Source organism: Hylobates moloch, unplaced genomic scaffold (genome assembly GCF_009828535.3).
Source record: "Hylobates moloch isolate HMO894 unplaced genomic scaffold, HMol_V3 SCAFFOLD_19, whole genome shotgun sequence".
NCBI lineage: Eukaryota > Metazoa > Chordata > Mammalia > Primates > Hylobatidae > Hylobates > Hylobates moloch.
Window position 1 is genome coordinate 60,579,977 of NW_026652294.1, and position 19,505 is coordinate 60,599,481.

Below are 19,505 nucleotides of genomic sequence, written 5' to 3' on the forward strand. Positions count from 1 at the left end.
TATAAATCATGCACTCTGGGGCTTATCTAATCCACCTGCCTCACTTTACAAATAAGGTGACAGAGGCGGCAAATTATACTGGATATCTTCAGGAAATGGATGACATTTATTCCAAGATGACTCTAACGTACCGTCTGTTTTTGCTTTTTACTATGTAGCTGGCTAATGATATGGTAGTATGACACCTGAAAAGGTAGATTTCTAAGTTAATAACTGTAAACATGGAACTGTTCAAAAATATAAATTATCTGACATAAGCAAGTATCAAAAAGCTATTTTTTTTCTGGTCCTCTTCACAGCTAGTTATCAGAGAGAAACATCAAGAGCAGCATTGTCCAAACTGTGTTCCACAAAATACCAGTGTTCCATGAGGTGCTACTGCAATTTGTATGGAAAAGGAGTTCTGTGATGAGTTTGAGGAACCTGGCTTAAACTATGTTAACAACACTCTATTGTTTATTCTGATCCCCCCTTCAAAGAAAATGCTCGGCAAAATTAATCCTAGGCTCACAGCCCCAAAAAGTTAGCCTTTAAGCTTTAAACATTTGAAAATGGGGAATTTCTCTGTTTTTATCTTTTTTTCTACCACTTTAAAAATGAGCCCGATTTTTCCATGAAATCCAAATATGTAAGAGCGTATGATGATGCCCTCTTCCAGCAAATCTAGACAAACGATCTAATGACCAACAGTGAAATGAAGCAAATTAGGCAGTCTTCATTTTTGTTCAAGATAAAGTAAATTAGTTCTGAATCTCCTATTCACTTAGTACTTAAGTCCCAAATGAGGTAAAATGTTGTCATCACAATGTAAGTATGCAGCTAAGAAAACAGTTGACATAATCACAGACTCTGCTTCTGGTCATTAGAACACATAGAATGTGAGAGCCAGAAGAACACTGAAGTAAATCAAATCAATCAAATCCATCCAAGCTCCTCACCTTACAGATGAGGAATCTGAGGCCAAGAGAGACCATGGGATATATCCAAGATCTTTTTCACATGCATAACTAGCTTGGTTTTACATTGGCATTTTTCATTATTTTATTCATCAATTTATCGATTTACCCAACAACTTCCAAGTTCCAGGACATACATTAAGCACTGAAAATACAAAGTTGAACACAAGAATGTTCCTGTCAGACACTTAGAATTCACTGGTATGTTGGAGCCAGCTGCTACCAGCTCCAAAGGGCCAACTGTGAAATTATCAGGAACTTAGTGAGCTGTTAAACACAGTCATTACTAAAAATTAAATTCTATAAGCTTGCAATTAATTATATTAAAATTAAAGGTAATAAGTACTCAAAACAGAACTTCCTAATTATTTTACTATGTTTCTATGCTGTTGAGGTTATTCACCTCCACTGTAAAATATTATACAATGGACTGCTCTAGCACATCTCTTCCCAAGTCCACACTCAATGATATCACATTGATAGCTTAAAATTGGGTATTTACACTATGAATATTAGCAAACACTATAAGGTTGCTTTTTTTTTTTTTTTCCCTGAGTGGTGGTTGTTCAAATTTACCACCTCATCACTGCAGTCACCAAATATATATGGTGTACTTTACCATTGTGTAGTTTACAGTAGGAATTCACACATACATGATCTCATACTCTCTCCCACACATCAATAAGTCTACAAGATAGATTTTATGACTGGTAGAAGACTTGACCTATGCAAAACTAACCATAATATAAAATGTCCTGTGATCACAGACCAGGAAGCAATGAAATCTGCAGGGCAGTGAAGAGAGGCAGAGAAGAGGCCATGTTTGAACTGGATTTAGTAAACTCACCTAAAGGCTAGGTGATGTGCCAAAGATCCAAAGAAACTAAAGACTGTTCTGCCTCTAGCACATTCCTATCACTATGTTCCATACTCCTATCACTCATTTGTTCACTGTGTACCAGATGTGATGCTTCATAGGAAAGATCTGTTACTACTTAAAACTTAAGACCTACTTGGTTTGTAATGTGACAGTCATAGTCATAAAACAAGTTACTATTTCCTTAAAACCAAGAGAGACAAGGTAGTATGGAGGGGAGGACAAAGGCTAAGGGACCAGATGGGGCTGAGTTATAGACTGGATTGGCACTAAGCTGTGTGTCTGTGGTCAAGTTACTTATTCTCCCTGTACTTCTTTTTCCTTCAACTGTTAAATGAAAGCAAGTTGTGCTTGGGAAAATTAAATATTATAATGTACTTAAAGATCACAGTAGGTGCTCAATAAAGGCCACGTCTCATCCTTCAGCTTCCTTCTGTAGCAGTCGTCTGTTTATTCTGCACACTTCTCTAGTGAGCTGCGTAGGCCTTTGAAGTGTTTTCTAGGTCTCTGCCATTCATTCTTCCCTGTAGACTTGTCTCCCATCTCTTTGCTTCACTATCTTCTCTCCTTCAGTTATCATTTAAGTGTGACTTCTCCTAAGAAGCTTTCCATGATATTCTATAAACTCAGTTATGTGCTCTTGAATCTTTGCCCTCATTACAGTGTAAGCTACCATCAGATCATGAATCAAACTTCACTGTCACCACCTACTTACTCATCTGTGCATAAGTAACTCCATGAGGTCAGAAACTTTGTCTCTCTTACTTGTCATTATATATAAAGGGCCCAGTACAGTGCTTAACACATAGTCAGCATTTTAAAATATGTGCCAAGTAAATGAATGGTAGAATTAGATATTTTTAGACAGTTATATTTGGTAAGTCTTCACTTTTTGGCACATAAATTTTGATTCAATTTTCCTCCTTCAGTCAATGCTTTTGTGAGCTCTGCTGTCTTAATGCTCCTTCTTCTAATAAATAATACTAGTTTCCCACATTTTCCAATAAAACTACTGAGCTCTTATTTTCACTCATACCCTGTAATGCATCAAAGGTAGCACTCTAAAGCCTCCAGGAGACTGACAAACATCATATCCCTACTGGTACTAGAGGGGATATGTAAGACTCTCAGGTCTCAGGTTAGTAAATTTGGCTTAACATTGACATGCTATAGGTGTGAGATAATTGAGTGTAACAAATACCTGTGTGTGGCACACACGTGCAATTTACCTCTGTGCACCTTTCCACTCTCCCCTTGGCATGTGGCAGGTACCCGCCTTTGCTCCCCACATCATTCTGTGCCTTCACTTGCTTTGTGGGTTCACATCAGTGTCTGAGCTGAGCCTAGGCTATCTGTAGGAGTCCCCTTACCAAATACGAAAGGAGCTCTGAATCTGCTTCCTATGGAAGCAGCCAGAGCTCAGAAATAAAGCTCCTTCCCTCCCTGAAGATGGCATCCCTCAGCCTTTCACTGGTCTCCTTCCTGTCTTTCCTTCAAATTTTCTGTTTAACATTTCTGGTCTTTATTTTTTTTCTTCCCTCCATATCCTTTCCATATTGCAAAATCATTCCATGTGCATATGAAACCCTTTTATTGCTAGCTGAAACATTTCCTCAGCAGTTGAATGAAAATTGATTTCCTTTAAAACATTAATAAATTCAGTGGTCCATATGGACCCTTTCTTTGGTATATAAGTGATTACATTTATAATCATTAAAAGAAATATTTTCTTTTTAGGTGTCCAAACATTGACATTCTACAGCTTAATTGTTTTTAAACACTATTGGAATCCTTTTTTCCAACTTCAATAGTTGACTCTTTGAGGCCATGAAGTGGGAAAACGATTTGAATGTAAAACCTAAGTGTACTTAAATTAAATAAAACCTGACCCCAAAGAACCTCATTTCTAAATACAGAGAATCTGGTTTTCATATGAGTTTTATTTCATATGGTAAGGCTGGATTGCACAGAAGGCTCATTTGTTTCCTAATCCTGCTATGAAGAAGAAGATTGGTTTGAAATATTCTGGATGTTGATCCTTAGGTACATCTGTCTGCTACAGCACAATACATCAAAGAAAGGTCATGAGGTTATGTAACATTTGGAACTGAGATTCCCATCAGACTTGCTACAAGAGTAGAAGCAAAGTCAGACTTTTATCATCAGGCATCCACACTACAATCCAAATGGTTAAGTCTTTGAGGGTTTCCAAAGCGCTGATTCATGTTGCAGTAAAACAACAGGTCACGTCGATGGGAAAGAAATGCAGACAGGCATGTAGGTAGAGTGTGCACAGATGTGCAGCATCACTGGAACTGGCCGGGAGAGACTTCTTTCACCACATTCACAGAAACAAATGCAGCACTTGGTATTTGCAGGCATGATGGTATCTTCTCTCTCTTGAGTATTTGCAACCTTCAACGGGTACTTGTAGAACAACCCTTGGGTGAATCAGATTTTTATTTACCCTCATGCTGCTTCATGGACATGTAGACTGTCAGTAGCTGGAGCTCTACACGCAGGTCAAAAAGGCAAGACAAGAATATGGAGTCAGCGTGGAACTGGGAAGGACTCCAGAATGAGCCTGGAAGCTAGTGGTCTAGAGGCTACCACAGTGCTTAGGGCTCTCTACCCACAGCCTCTGCTCCCTCAAATCCATTCTCTAGTATAAAGTCACCTAGCTATTAAATTGTAGAACCAGAATTTGAACTCCAGGATTGGCCTGGAAGCTAATGATCAAGATTAGCTCACAGGTTATGTGATGATGAGTAATTCAGAGTATGGGTAAATAGATGCTAAAGGTCAAAGGTTGGCAGTGGGTCAGCAGTCACAGTGTAATAGCAAGTGAATGGACTTTGGACATACAAAGGATCTTGGTTTTAGCCCAATTCTACCATTTGCTAGTTATCTGGCTCTGGGTAAGTCATTTAACTCTCTTGTACTTTGACTTCCTTTCCTACAAAATAGAGATAACAATATATACTGCTAAGTGCTCTTTGGACCTTGAATAAAAATAAACGTGCTAACAATATCTGACATTTACAGAATCCTCACTGAGTGTATTATATGAATTAATTCATTTAATCCTCATAATACCCTATAAAGTTGATATTATTATCATCCCCAAAGTCACCAAGCTGATAAATGGCAGAGCTGGGAATCACTAGTTCCAGAATCTTTTCATAAACATGAGACCATGTATATTATAAAGTAGTTCATTAATCCTATGGTCACATACTCTTATGCTAATAAAAATAGTTATATTATTAAGCACTAAGTATCAGAGACAGTATTTGCTATTTTACACATATAATATTTAATTTTATCATAGCCCTTTAAGGTAACTTCTGCAATGTCTCCATTCTACAGATGAGGAAACTGAGGCTCAGAGTATAAGGTCACCTAGCTATTATATTATGGAACCAGAATCTGAACTCAAGTGTTTGGTTTTTATTTAATTCCAAGGTATTTTTAGACTTCTATTTCTTTGACAAAATGGAGGCTACCCATAATGGCATCTTTCAACATTCTCCTTCTGCCCACAGATTCCTGTAGATTAACACCTACTCTTATATTCTGATCTCTAGTATCAGAAAATAAGTCATCTTTTACCCTTCAGGACAACATTCTTTTCTTTTACTTTCATCATTAGGTATCATTCTTCCCCTGTGTCTTCAATCTTTCCCTCTACTGACTTCATCTTTTCAGTGTAGGAAAGTACCGCCCTCCCTCCATAGTCCTCTCCAGTTGTGAGCCAACTGCCCTTTGCTCCTTCTCACCCAAACCATTCTGCACAGAACTCTCCATTTCCTATCAACTTCCTTCCCTCCCATTCACTCCTGGGTCACCATCGTCTGGTTTCTACATGCTCTGCTCAACTCAAACTTCTCTTTCCCAGCTCACCACTGGCTTCCTATCTACCAAAACCAACAGGCATTTCTACTCCTCATCCTACTGGCCCTCTCTGCGATGCTCCTCAGTGGTACCACAATGCCTAGAGCTCTCCACCCCCAACCTCTGCTCCCTCAAATCCCTTCTTTACAAACTCACCATGGTTCTTCAACATATGCATTGTTTCTCACTTCCCTGTCTGTTCTCTCTTCCTGGAATGCCCTTCTTTACTGCTACACCATTCTCCCTATCACAGACAATTTCTTCTTAGATTTCAACTTCCCGGAGATTTTTCTTCCTGGAAACTTTCTTTGAATCAGCCCATTCTAAGATTAGATGCACTTTCTCCATGTGCCATGGGATCGGTAGCTTTCTATTTTAATTTTATTTTCCTAAAATGACCTATTCTACATCTGACTTCCCCACTGACTGTGAGCTCCTTGAGGACAGGTACTGTCTCCCTCATCTTGGACCAGTTCCAATCTCTTATCTAAGAACTGGGACAAGACCGTATGACTGTGCCATGATTTATTCATATGTTTGGACAGTTACTTCTGTCATCTTTGAAGGGGAAATATTTCTCATATATATTTCATGATATATGTACAATATATTTTTATCTTTGGGCTTATTATTGCAATCTCATCTTCAATTCTACCACTTTCATCACTTTTTTTTTTTCCTTTTAGTAAATGTTAGTTTTCCTTTATTTGTCTATTTCAAAGACCAGGATAGTGACTGCCTGACATATTATAGGCTACAGTGACAAGTTACTGGTTTTGCTTCCCTGATTCCCATTCATTTTTTCCTGGCAATAGCATTTTCATTTTCCTTTTAGAAACTAACTTCCCCCAACTGGATGCAGTGCTGATGGGATTGTCAATCCAGGTTCCCCCTACTTCTCATCTCTAGGGATGGGATAGTGCCCCAAGCAAATCAGACAGTCACTTCCTGGAACTGAAGTTTTGAAAAAAGTGATACAAAGGCCAAGTTAATGTTGATTAAAGTTGTTTCATCCCGGCAGAGATTTACTGTAGTCCCTGTCACCCGGATTCACCTGAGCCACTCGGGCCTATGACATCTGCAGAGCCAGATCCTTAATCTTTTCTACCCATTTTATGGATAATCTCATAGCCTTCCAGTACATTCCTTTTTTGTTCAAGATAACCAAAGTCTGTTTCAACTGCTTGCCAACAACCAATGCTACATGATATAAGTATTAAACATCCGCTAAGTGAATAACAAATGAATATATTTGAGTCAAAGGAGGTTTTTCCCAAGTTAAAAGTCACTTATAAATTCCTAGAAGCAAGATGACTAACACAGAAAGAACCCTATGGCAGAGAGAAAGGATCTCATTTGTGGATGTCAAGAAACTGGGCTCAGAGGAGAGGTACTCTTCCCCTTCCTCTGACTATGGGTCCATAGGAGAGACAGGTAAAGCTAAAGAGAAAAGCAGAGGAGGGGTGGTGAGGCAGGATGACCAGTTTTTATTAGAGAAGGAGATAATTATGTTGGGGGGAAGGAAAGAAGGGGATTTTAGGAGACAGAAAAAAAGTATCTGAAAATATTTCCTGGGGGGCACACTAAAAAAATCAAGGATGATGAGGATTACTGGACAGCTTGAAGCCAAATCTCAATAGAGCAGAGTATTAATATGTCAGTTGTAAATCTTTCTCATTGCAAGTATAACAAAAATCTACAATGACCAACAAAAGTCTTAGTGATAACTAGGAAAATTACTCTTTGAGGAAAGTAAAGCTATTATTTTGGTATAATTCTTGGAGAAGCATCACAGCAGCTAACTTACTAGATCCTACAGAGATCAGCTTTCACAGTGGCCCCTTCTGTGATAGCCTTCACCACTTCTAGCCTCTGGTCTAAACATATAATAGGATTTAGCTATGATCCGTATTTTAGACTGTTGCAAAAAACTACAAAGGAATTGTTTGTCCTAGTTTAATGCTATATGTACATTTTGTATATTATCTTTGTGTTCATTATCACAGTCACACAATCAGTTCTGCGTTTATCAATTTTTTCTCTTTATGGGTATTCAGTTCATGTTATTATTTCTTTATTCACCATACACAATAAAGAGGCTACGCAGGGAACAAAAAAAAAAGGCAGAATGTTTTCCCCAAAGAGAGGGCTTTTCAGATGAGCTCTGTAATTTGTCATCTAGAGGAAAGAGTGTATCATCACCCCCTTAAAAAAATAAATGAATTACATTGACTTGATGCACAGCAGGCTTGCAGATTTCATGGGGCCTTTGTATGGAACATATGCTTGATTTCTGTTGTCTCCTCTCAGATTATTCTAGGCATCCAGGAGATAAAACAGGCAGGAAAGCAGCAGACATCACAGCAAAGGGCTTGATAGGTCACCTCACTCGTAAGACACAAAGTCAGAAATCTACCTCCTAGACAGGAAATTCAATACTTATGAAGAATCCACCAACCCATTCCATGGTCTGACTTTCTAAGACTTTCCCCCTCATTACTACTTCCTTTTCCAAAGCATTTACCTTCCCTAAATGACTTCATAACATCAGATTATCATTAAAAGAAAAAATACGTATAACTAAACATACCCTGTGATTATTGAACTCCTTGCAGCCTGTAGACTTCCTTCTCTTCTTTCAAGCAAGACTACTCAATTAACACCGCTTTATCTATGAGTCTGTTCTCATTTCTTCACTTTGCTTGGTATCATGAACCAGCAGCCTAGCATTACTTAACTAGCAAGGTTCTCACCTGTCTTCAGCCTTCCCCTATGTACCCTAGCTCTGCCTCCCAGCCCCATGACCTCCTTTATCTCCTTTTACATGTACACTCACCATATTCTTTTATCTTTTCTTAACTTTACTATGTTTTTGAGTGCTGTGCCTTGCCTTCTGGAGACACTGGTTTCCATTAATAAAGAACATGGTGCTTGAATTTCCACATGCATAGGTATGTGTGCACATATGTTTGTATATTAAATATGTATTCTTTTAACACATGTCTGCTTCCACTTGTTGGGTTAAATTGGCTTTTTTTAGCTTGTTAAGAATGGAAAGGCTAGGACTATGTGAGATGCCTAAGTAGTCCAATTTTTATTAATGGAGAATATTCAGTGGGTATTTTTATTAATGGAGAGTGATATTTTGTTAATGGAGAATACTGCTTCTATTTTTATTAATGGGGACTACGTGGTGCCAGCCATTCCAGGTACAGTAAGGGGCAACTATCATCATAGCATTTTCAGCAGAAGAGAGTAACTGAATGCAGCTGCTAGTTTGGAGTATCAAGAGCACGAAGACAAGAGATCACTAAGAAAGAGGTGATTTTTTCCCCCAAATTTTTCAACAAATCTGTTTTCTTAAAATAATACCAACTGTCATTTTTGAAATGCTACCATATTCTACATGCATTACATGTGTGATCTTCAAAAGAACCCTTCACAGGAGATATTACTACTTCCTTATTTTTCCTGTGCAGAACAGTAACGCATGAAATTCAAGAGCCAGCACCTTTTTCACAAAGGTCAATGAAACAGAGGCATCACTGTGTGGAGGGCCCTGCTGAGAAATATTTTTATTTTCAAATAGATATTTGTCTTCACTAAAAGCAGAGCCACTAACTTAGAATTAAGTAATGAATGTTACCAACATATGTGTAAATAAGATTTTCAATGGATTCATTTTCTGGCTGGACTGTTTAGGAGTGACAAATGTTCTCATTTCTAATATGATACATGTGTATTCCCTTGCCCATATATACAACACAGTAATTCTCCATCACAACCAACACCAGTCCATTCTTTATTCGGCAAGATAACTGGGGCACTGTAAAATTGTAACCAAGACTCTTGTTTGTTATAATTAATATCAATATCAATTAAATGAAAGAAAGATTCTCAACCAAAAACTTTCCATTCTAATAGGGGAACCTGTTTTTAGCCCATGTGGCTTTGATTCAATTGTTTTTTTCTCTTATACTTATGCAAGTTTCAGTTAGGCTCCAAACTGGGATAGAGCCAACCCTATATGCTACTTTTCACCATGCATACTAAAGGCTAATGGCACCAGTGGAATGCAGAACTGCCCTGAGACTGCTCACTATCAAAGGGTCAATTTTTGGGCAAAATGCCTACTCAAATGAAAGCTTATGTAGGTTCTTATCTGAAATAGCAAGGAGGTTAAATCAGAAAGCAACCTAAGCTGTTATCTCCAGTTAAGTGGAATTACTTGTATATTGTTTGTAAATAAAACAGTATTCATCATCCTTCTGTGGCTTATGTTACCAAAAAGATATGCAATAACAAATGCTGCCTTGCCCCAGTGGGCTCACACTGAACAATTACTTTATTTACCATAAAAAATGCAAAAGGGGGTGGTGGTGAGAAGGGAGTACAGGCAGTGAAATGTGGAGCACAAAGATCTAGAAGAAGGATAAAGTGAGAGAGCTGGGTTGGGGAACTGAGGGAGGGAAAGGAATAGAAAACTGGTTCAAAAAGGGTTGGCAACTGACAGCAGCTGAGAGCACTTTGGGATTCGATATGGGAAACAATACCCAGTACAATAAGAACATTACGTAGCACTCAACCTCTCAAAACCATAATGCAGTGTGTTGTAAAGTTCTCCAAGAATTAATTCTGCCTTGCCCAATGATCCCTGTGTTCAATCTTCACCTCCCTGGTCATTCTGAACAAGTAACAAAAGAAGCAGTTACTTTAACTGAATATAACATTGTAGCTCAGTCTCATCCTCACCTTATATTGAAAAGGTCTCTGCTATCCCCAAACCCATCTTCTCTCTAATATCCAGGTTTGTGTGCCAAGGAAGTAAAAGCATACAAGTGAAAAGCCAGTCAAGGTCTGTGTTCCTTATTGCAATTAAGACAGTGCTTGTTCCTTTAATGAAGGCTCAGGGGTAGGAGGTGGGTGGAGAGTAGAAGAAAACTACAGATGATGGTGAGCTCTCAAAATTGAAAAATTGAAAAAAAAAATTTAAAACACTCTTTGAACACTGGTAAGTTAGGATGTGACAATGTAATATAGATGAGACAAGTTGATCCACAAGACAGGGAATGATAAAAATATTAGTAGTATTAAAAGCCTGAGGTTTACTGAGTAATAACAACCGACATTTATAGAGCACTTGCTTTGAGCTGGGCACAATTCTAAGGAGCTTAGATTATGTCAGTCCTCATCACAATAGCTGTATGGCCTAGCTATATGGACTGTGTCATTTTAGAGATGAGGAAATTGAGGCAGAGAAAGAATCAATGTCAGTGCCCAAAGTCCAGGAGGTAGCAGAGCCAGGATTTGAACCTGGATCCTCTATTTCCAGCACCAGCATTTTTATCCAGTATGCCATAAATAATACATGTTTGTTTTTAGCACTCTACCTCCTATAATGTAAATACTAATTATAAATGTATCTCCTCTGTTAATTTAAGCAATCTTGGCCGGGCTTTCTCTTGCATGCCTCCTGTTAAAAAACAATTTGGCAAGGAATTCACAGAATAAAAAAGTCAGAATTAAAACAAATTACTGTGACTTTTAAAATAATAAAGCCGAAGTGAATTAAAATGTTACTCCAGTTTTCTCACTAGTTCAGACCAAACTATTCCCAATTAACCCAAAATAAAAGGGAGCACCTAATTTCCTTTTGCCAAAAAATGCAATTTCCTCCTTACTAAGTCTTTCAGTTCATGATAACTTCACTTCAAGCTATCTGCCTTGCATTTCACTAGTTGCCCTTCTTTTGCCAGCAGAAATAATGCAGCATTTTTCTTAGTAGCATCTATCTGGTAAAAGCAGTCCTACCTTCAAAGAATAGCTCCCTAATTCCCATGAGAAATATGATTCCCCATGCCTTGATTGGACCTAACAGGGAATAGTGAGATCACAGTGTTTCTCACCTCCTCTTTCTCTGCCCTTCAGGAAGAAAGGATCCAAAACAATCTGGTCCCTGTAGCCTAGTTAAGAAAAGGAAGATGGAAGTACTAATACAAAGTGTAGCTAAAAGACATTGCTGGGCTTTAACTTCTGCCTCCCTCCCGTTCTCCGTTAAGTAAACAAGAAAATGGAGGCAAACAATCTCCCTAGGTAGTGCTAAGCCACACGTTCTGACTGTGAGAAAGAATCTCTCGTGGAGAAAATGAAATAAACATAAACAGATTGCATTCCTCTTTAAAAATTGTTAATCTCTTTCTCCAAGCCTGCTTTCAGCTAAAGGGAATTTGGGTCCTGTAAAGGGCGAGGTCTCATCTATTTCCTTTTTAATTGTGTAATCTCTCAAGGATTTCACATGCATACAGAAAATACTGATGCGTCCACTTTAATAAATCACTTCAAAATGTTTAAATAAACATTCCTGTCTACCTAGAAAAGAGCCTGTGCCTGGACTTCAGAGGAACATGGAAAATCAGGATTGTAAATGAACTGTCTTATTCTGAACCTTGATCCTAAATTTACCACTGACCTGACAGCATTCAGATTTAATCTTTCTGCTTTGTTAACTCTATCTTAAATACAAGGTAGTTAACTCTCGCACATTAAATACAAGTTCTGGAAATTAATATTTGTGAATTCTGTTATGTTCACAGAAAAATGAATGACCAAAAAGTATGATACAAAAGTGGAACTGAATATACCAAATATCTAATAAAAGCATTTTTGAATGGCACTGAAGCATTTAATTATTATAATTCCCAATGAAAATGTCTTAGGAGTTATTTTATCATTCTTTCATCAATGTGTCTTTAAATGACCATTGCTATGGTCTCTCTGTCAACATTTTCTACAATCTATGACACTGATTGCACAGTTAGTAAAAAGCAAAAAAGATAGAAAAGTTATCTGAGACAGATACTCCACAAATATCTCCAACCAGCGACAGTTCAACCCTTGTGAATGCACAGAGTCATCCAGCCATTTACAGCCAATGTCGCTTCTTATTGGCGAGAATGACTGTTCAGATTAGTCAGGGCCTTTGGTGCAGAAGTGGTTCAACATCTTGAGGATCACCCCTGTGGACTATATAGAATCACACACACACATACACACACACACACACAGACACACACACACACACACACACAACGAGATTCTGTCTGCCAAGGTGGAGCAATAATCTGTAATGAGGGGAAGCACAATCTGTATTACTGAGGGGCAAAAAAAATTGAATTAAAAAAACTCACCAAACATAAGGTAGTTTCCAGAGACCTCTCTGGTCTCTCAAAACATAGACAAAGATAAAGAAAACCATCTCCTACTAACATGGAGACTCATTTTTAAGGGATATGTTAGATTTTTAACCATTCTTCAACAGAGACAAATCCAAATCCCACAAGAGATGGATGTATAGTTTTAATCATGAAGCTAGGGACAAAAGGAAATTTGTAAATGCCAAAGAAAACAAACAAAAATTTGCAGAATGTAATAGTCGATTTCATTAACAAAAGTCAACATCCAAACGGTACTCTGTATTAGAAAAATGTGAAGGATCTTCCCAACTTAGCACCATTAATAACGACTGTGTAATTCCTGCAAGGAATATTAACTAAAAGAAAGACTAAGGGTGACCAAGTTGAGATGGCTGACAATGAGAGAATCCTGTCACTTCTCATTAGATTGGAACAGTCTTCCCAACAATGAAAATTTATGACTAACAGACATGAACGTAAACACATTTCCAATAGCTAAAGAATTTATATTTGAATAGAACTCTGTAAACTATGACAGGCTCTTATTATATTCCTTGTGGACAGACTGAAAGGCATGAACTTCAGCCATGACTTTCACCAGTAGATCAGAGGTACCCATTTATTCTTAGAAAACATACGTAGAGAAAAGTCTTTCAAGTAAGGAAGAAAAAACATTCATGATGAAATATGTAATTTAACATGTTAAACAGGAATGAATGTCACACTTTCCCCTAACTTCATAAAAGGCCAGATGTGTGCTACACCCTTCTGTATGATTTCATAATTCTTACAACTCCACCCGACGAGATAACCTACTAGCATTTTTATGATCTTTCTTCCTTTCCATAAAGAGCTGCTATGTAAACGTCTAGAGAAGTAAATCCCATACTAGCAAGAATGTATTATTTGCCCCTGTCATTTTTTGAACACAGCATTAGGATAGATTATCTTATTTATAACCCATAAATTGGCTATTCACTTTAGTAAACTTAGTATCAAATATAAATTTACATAGATGAATACCCCTCTCTTCACATTTGCAGTTTTCCATTCAGTTTGATTTTCGAATTAAGTAAAGGGTTATGTGTAATGCTGGAATAGTAGCATGAGTAATGTAGCAAAAATAAGTTAAAGGATTACAGAAACCTGGGTTTGAATCTTGCCTTACTCTCTAGTTGCATGACCTCTCAGTTTTCTTCTCATAAGTTATAGGGTAATAACACCTACTTCCAAAATATTCGTTTGTTCTGTATTGTTTTTCAGAGATGGGCTCTTGCCCGTTCACCCAGGCTGGAGTGCAGTGGTGTGATCATGGCCACTACAGGCCCATGCTGCCACACAGGGCTAATCTTTTATTTTTTGAGATGGCAGGGGGAGGCTCTCACTACTTTTCCAGGGATGGTCTTGAACTCCCAGCCTCAGATGACTCAAGTGATCCTCCGACCTCAGTCTCCTGAGTAGGTGGGATCACTGCATCCAGCTTCCCAGATACTAAAAGGACCAAGTACAAGCATTCGTCTGAAAAGAAACACAGTTAGCAAAACCTTCAAAACCATCATGGGTGAAATTTTAAAAATTATTTTAAAAAAGAGATAGCTAAAGTTAACCAATGCGAATGGCATTGAATATATTTTACAAGCAACACAGTACTAGGAGGTACCCACTTCTAAAATAAATGAGAATTGCAGATAATGCACCAGCTGGAGATAGACTTGCACAGGATTCTGACCCCCAGCAAGAGGTGTCCACCCCAGCTTGACCTCTGCCCTACCCCCAACCTTTCCACATGAACCTGGAATATAACCAGGAAAGGATAACCTGGACAGGGGTGTGGGAAAGGGGTCTCTCTCTGCTCTCTCTATACCCACACTCTATATGGCCCGTGAGAAAGTGGGGCGTCACACCCACAGAAGGGGCAAAATAAACATTAGGTAGGTGGGATGGTGGCTGAGCAGGGAAGGGCAATCGACGTCTGGGCCTCTCTAGGTATGAAAGAGGTAGCACCAAGCCCCTGGTGATTAGGAGATCTCCACCCCAGTGGGGAGCAATGAGAGAGAGGGGCAAGGCAGTGTTGCAGGGCACTGCGGGGGCAGGGCCCTGTCTCATGTTTCCAAGGAAGCACCCCCAAGGGAAAATGAGAAATCCTCATGAGTTGGCTGAATCATTCCTTAGACTACTTATAGTATAATCAAGGAAGTTACGTGAAAGGTATGGTTGCACGTGTACAGTCTAACCGTGAAATCTGAGGCAGGCCTGACTATGAACGCACCTGGCACGGGAGAGGGACTTCATGCAAGTCACATTTTCTTTCCTTCCAATACAGCCCAGGTTCACGTTGTTATACAATGTGAAGCCAGCCAGCAGAAGTTGTACAAGCATGTGTACACACGGTGGGGTGAGGGCAGGGTGGGGGAATCCTTATAAAAGTCAGAAGGTACTGAGGAACACCTTTTTTCAGCTTTCATGCAAGAATGAAATCATGTTAGTAAAATCAAAGATTTCAAGTTGCTTCTTATCTTTTCTGTTAAGGGTCCTTAGGCAATGCAGTAGGACATTGGAATTACGCAAACAGGGGCTATCCAGAGAAGGAATCTGAAAGACTTGAACTATACCAAAACCATTCACCCCTTAGAAGACAAAGCCTTTTCCAAGTCTGAGCAAAGGTGAATATCTGTGGCGCTGAGATCTCAGTAGCATCAACTGGCTCCTGAGTTTCTCAGGAGGTTTCTCCTTAGTCCCTGAATCAGAGGATTAGAACTTCTTTACCAGGTACTTTTCAGACCCACCTGTCTACATAAAATCATGTAACATTTATCACTGCTTTGATAAAAATGTTCTTTTTCCACACGTTTAAATAGATGGTCATAGATAGGAAAAAGGTTTGGAATAACACCTACACTGCTTCCAGAGCAGCCACATAGTATACAGATAGAGCTGGGAAGACACTGATCCTTCTCTGGAATTCAATTTCCTCGTATTTTAAGTAGAGGTCAAAATATTGTGTGATTAAGACATATTCAACTAATTCCCAGCACAGCATTCGGGATAAGTAAGGACATCTACACAGGAATTCCATAAACCCTCTGCCTCAATTATTTATTAAATTCTAGAACCAAGTCTTGACAAAAAGTTTCATGAAGCTACGAGTTTGGAATTTTCTGTCAAAGTTAATGTTTCCTTTATTTTATTGTATTATCTACTTTGTTACTGAGATTTGATAAAAGAATTCCAACCACAGATAAAGCGCATGCATCTTTCTGCCTACAAGTTTCCTACTAGGTAAAGTTGGTAAAGAAATTAAGGTTTTGTCTCGTATGTCAAAGAGTAAAGAACTGAGGTCATACAGTTTGGACAGGAATGATTCAATCATCAGTCCTTGGGTAACATGTAATTTCAAAAGCAAAACAATATTATCTAGTAACGTGGCTCGGCTTAGAAAAAAGCAATGGTTATGACCACTTCTAGAGAGTTCATATAAAAACTCATCTGGCTGTCTGAGTTCTTTTTGCTGTTGTTAAAAACAGGTCTTAATAATTAAACATGACAACCAGGAAATTAAGTATAATGAGCTCAACTCAAGGTGATGCCAATAAATAAGGTCAATAAGTGCAATTACTTATATTTTGATACACAAATCTACTGTTTAAAAAAAAGTGAAAAAAAATCTCAGACCTAAAGGTTCCTATTGTGGAGAATAGTTCATGGCCACTGAGAGTCTTAGCATAAGTTAGTTACTATTTTGTGGCAACAAACTGACTTAATTAACCAAAAACAAAATGAAAGGAGTCCAAACATCTCAATGATTAAGTATGTAAACCTTTAGTAATTAAGGATGTGGACTAAATAAAGAACATAAATGGTCATCTACAAAATATCCCAAACAGAAGAGCTATTTCTCTAACTTTTCCAAAGGTCGAGCTTGCTACATAAAAGGAAAGCTTATAGACATATGATGGAAGGTAACATCTCTGTGCCATGTGAGACACTTACAAGATGGCTTCCCTTTTGAGAACTATTACTTATTTTAATACCCCCTGAATTTAAAGGTCATTCTTTTTTTATTATTATTATACTTTAAGTTTTAGGGTACATGTGCATAATGTGCAGGTTTGTTACATATGTATCCATGTGCCATGTTTGTGTGCTGAACACATTAACTTGTCATTTAGCATTAGGTATATCTCCCCACCCCACAAATCCCCAGATGTGATGTTCCCCTTCTGTGTCCATGTGTTCTCATTGTTCTTCCCACCTATGATGAGAAATCATGCGATAGTTTACTGAGAATGATGGTTTCAAGTTTCATCCATGTCCCTACAAAGGACATGAACTCATCATTTTTTATGGCTGCATAGTATTCCATGGTGTATATGTGCCACATTTTCTTAATCCAGTCTATCATTGTTGGACATTTGGGTTGGTTCCAACTCTTTGCTATTGTGAATAGTGCTGCAATAAACATATGTATGCATGTGTCTTTATAGCAGCATGATTTATAGTCCTTTGGGTATATACCCAGTAATGGGATGGCTGGATCAAATGGTATTTCTAGTTCTAGATCCCTGAGGAATCGCCACACTGACTTCCACAATGGTTGAACTAGTTTACAGTCCCACCAACAGTGTAAAAGTGTTCCTATTTCTCCACATCCTCTCCAGCACCTGTTGTTTCCTGACTTTTTAATGATGGCCATTCTAACTGGTGTGAGATGGTATCTCATTGTGGTTTTGATTTGCATTTCTCTGATGGCCAGTGATGATGAGCATTTTTTCATGTGTTTTTTGGCTGCATAAATGTCTTCTTTTGAGAAGTGTCTGTTCATGTCCTTCGCCCACTTTTTGATGGGGTTGTTTGTTTTTTTCTTGTAAATTTGTTTGAGTTCATTGTAGATTCTGGATATTAGCCTTTTGTCAGATGAGTAGGTCGTGAAAGTTTTCTCCCATTTTGTAGGTTGCCTGTTCACTATGATGGTAGTTTCTTTTGCTATGCAGAAGCTCTTTAGTTTAATTAGATCCCATTTGTCAATTTTGGCTTTTGTTGCCATTGCTTTTGGTGTTTTAGACATGAAGTCCTTGCCCATGCCTATGTCCTGAATGGTATTGCCTAGGTTTTCTTCTAGGGTTTTTATGGTTTTAGGTCTAACATGTAAGTCTTTAATCCATCTTGAATTAACTTTTGTATAAGGTGTAAGGAAGGGATCCAGTTTCAGCTTTCTCCATATGGCTAGCCAGTTTTCCCAGCACCATTTATTAAATAGGGAATCCATTCCCCATTGCTTGTTTTTGTCAGGTTTGTCAAAGATCAGATAGTTGTAGACATGCAGCATTATTTCTGAGGGCTCTGTTCTGTTCCATTGATCTATGTCTCTGTTTTGGTACCAGTACCATGCTGTTTTGGTTACTGTAGCCTTGTAGTATAGTTTGAAGTCAGGTAGCGTGATGCTTCCGGCTTTGTTCTTTTGGCTTAGGATTGACTTGGCGATGCGGGCTCTTTTTTGGTTCCATATGAACTTTAAAGTAGTTTTTTCCAATTCTGTGAAGAAAGTCATTGGTAGCTTGATGGGGATGGCATTGAGTCTATAAATTACCTTGGGCAGTATGGCCATTTTCACGATATTGATTCTTCCAACCCATGAGCATGGAATGTTCTTCCATTTGTTTGTATCTTCTTTTATTTCACTGAGCAGTGGTTTGTAGTTCTCCTTGAAGAGGTCCTTCACATCCCTTGTAAGTTGGATTCCTAGGTATTTCATTCTCTTTGAAGTAATTGTGAATGGGAGTTCACTCATGATTTGACTCTCTGTTTGTCTGTTATTGGTGTACAAGAATGCTTGTGATTTTTGTACATTAATTTTGTATCCTGATACTTTGCTGAAGTTGCTTATCAGCTTGAGGAGATTTGGGGCTGAGACAGTGGGGTTTTCTAGATATACAATCATGTCATCTGCAAACAGGGACAGTTTGACTTCCTCTTTTCCTAACTGAATACCCTTTATTTCCTTCTCCTGCCTGATTGCCCTGGCCAGAACTTCCAGCACTATGTTGAATAGGAGTGGTGAGAGAGGGCATCCCTGTCTTGTGCCAGTTTTCAAAGGGAATGCTTCCAGTTTTTGCCCATTCAGTATGATATTGGCTGTGGGTTTGTCATAGATAGCTCTTATTATTTTGAGATACGTCCCATCAATACCTAATTTATTGAGAGTTTTTAGCATGAAGGGTTGTTGAATTTTGTCAAAGGCCTTTTCTGCATCTATTGAGATAATCATGTGGTTTTTGTCTTTGGTTCTGTTTATATGCTGGATTACATTTATTGATTTGCGTATGTTGAACCAGCCTTGCATCCCAGGGATGAAGCCCACTTGATCATGGTGGATAAGCTTTTTGATGTGCTGCTGGATTCGGTTTGCCAGTATTTTATTGAAGATTTTTGCATCAATATTCATCAAGGTTATCGGTCTGAAATTCTCTTTTTTGGTGGTGTCTCTGCCAGGCTTTGGTATCAGGATGATGCTGGCCTCATAAAATGTGTTAGGGAGGATTCCTTCTTTTTCTATTGATTGGAATAGTTTCAGAAGGAATGGTACCA

At 38.4% G+C, this 19,505-nt stretch overlaps 1 long non-coding RNA gene across 1 annotated transcript; it reads right to left on the reverse strand.

Annotated features, from left to right (window-relative positions):
- Window positions 1-3,755: 3,755 nt before the first annotated feature.
- On the reverse strand, window positions 3,756-8,142 carry LOC131381917 (uncharacterized). Its single transcript, XR_009210963.1, has 2 exons — window positions 7,955-8,142; window positions 3,756-4,345 (listed from the first exon to the last, which is right to left on the reverse strand). It is a non-coding gene; the product is annotated as an uncharacterized LOC131381917 (long non-coding RNA).
- Between the last annotated feature and the right edge of the window lie 11,363 nt (window positions 8,143-19,505).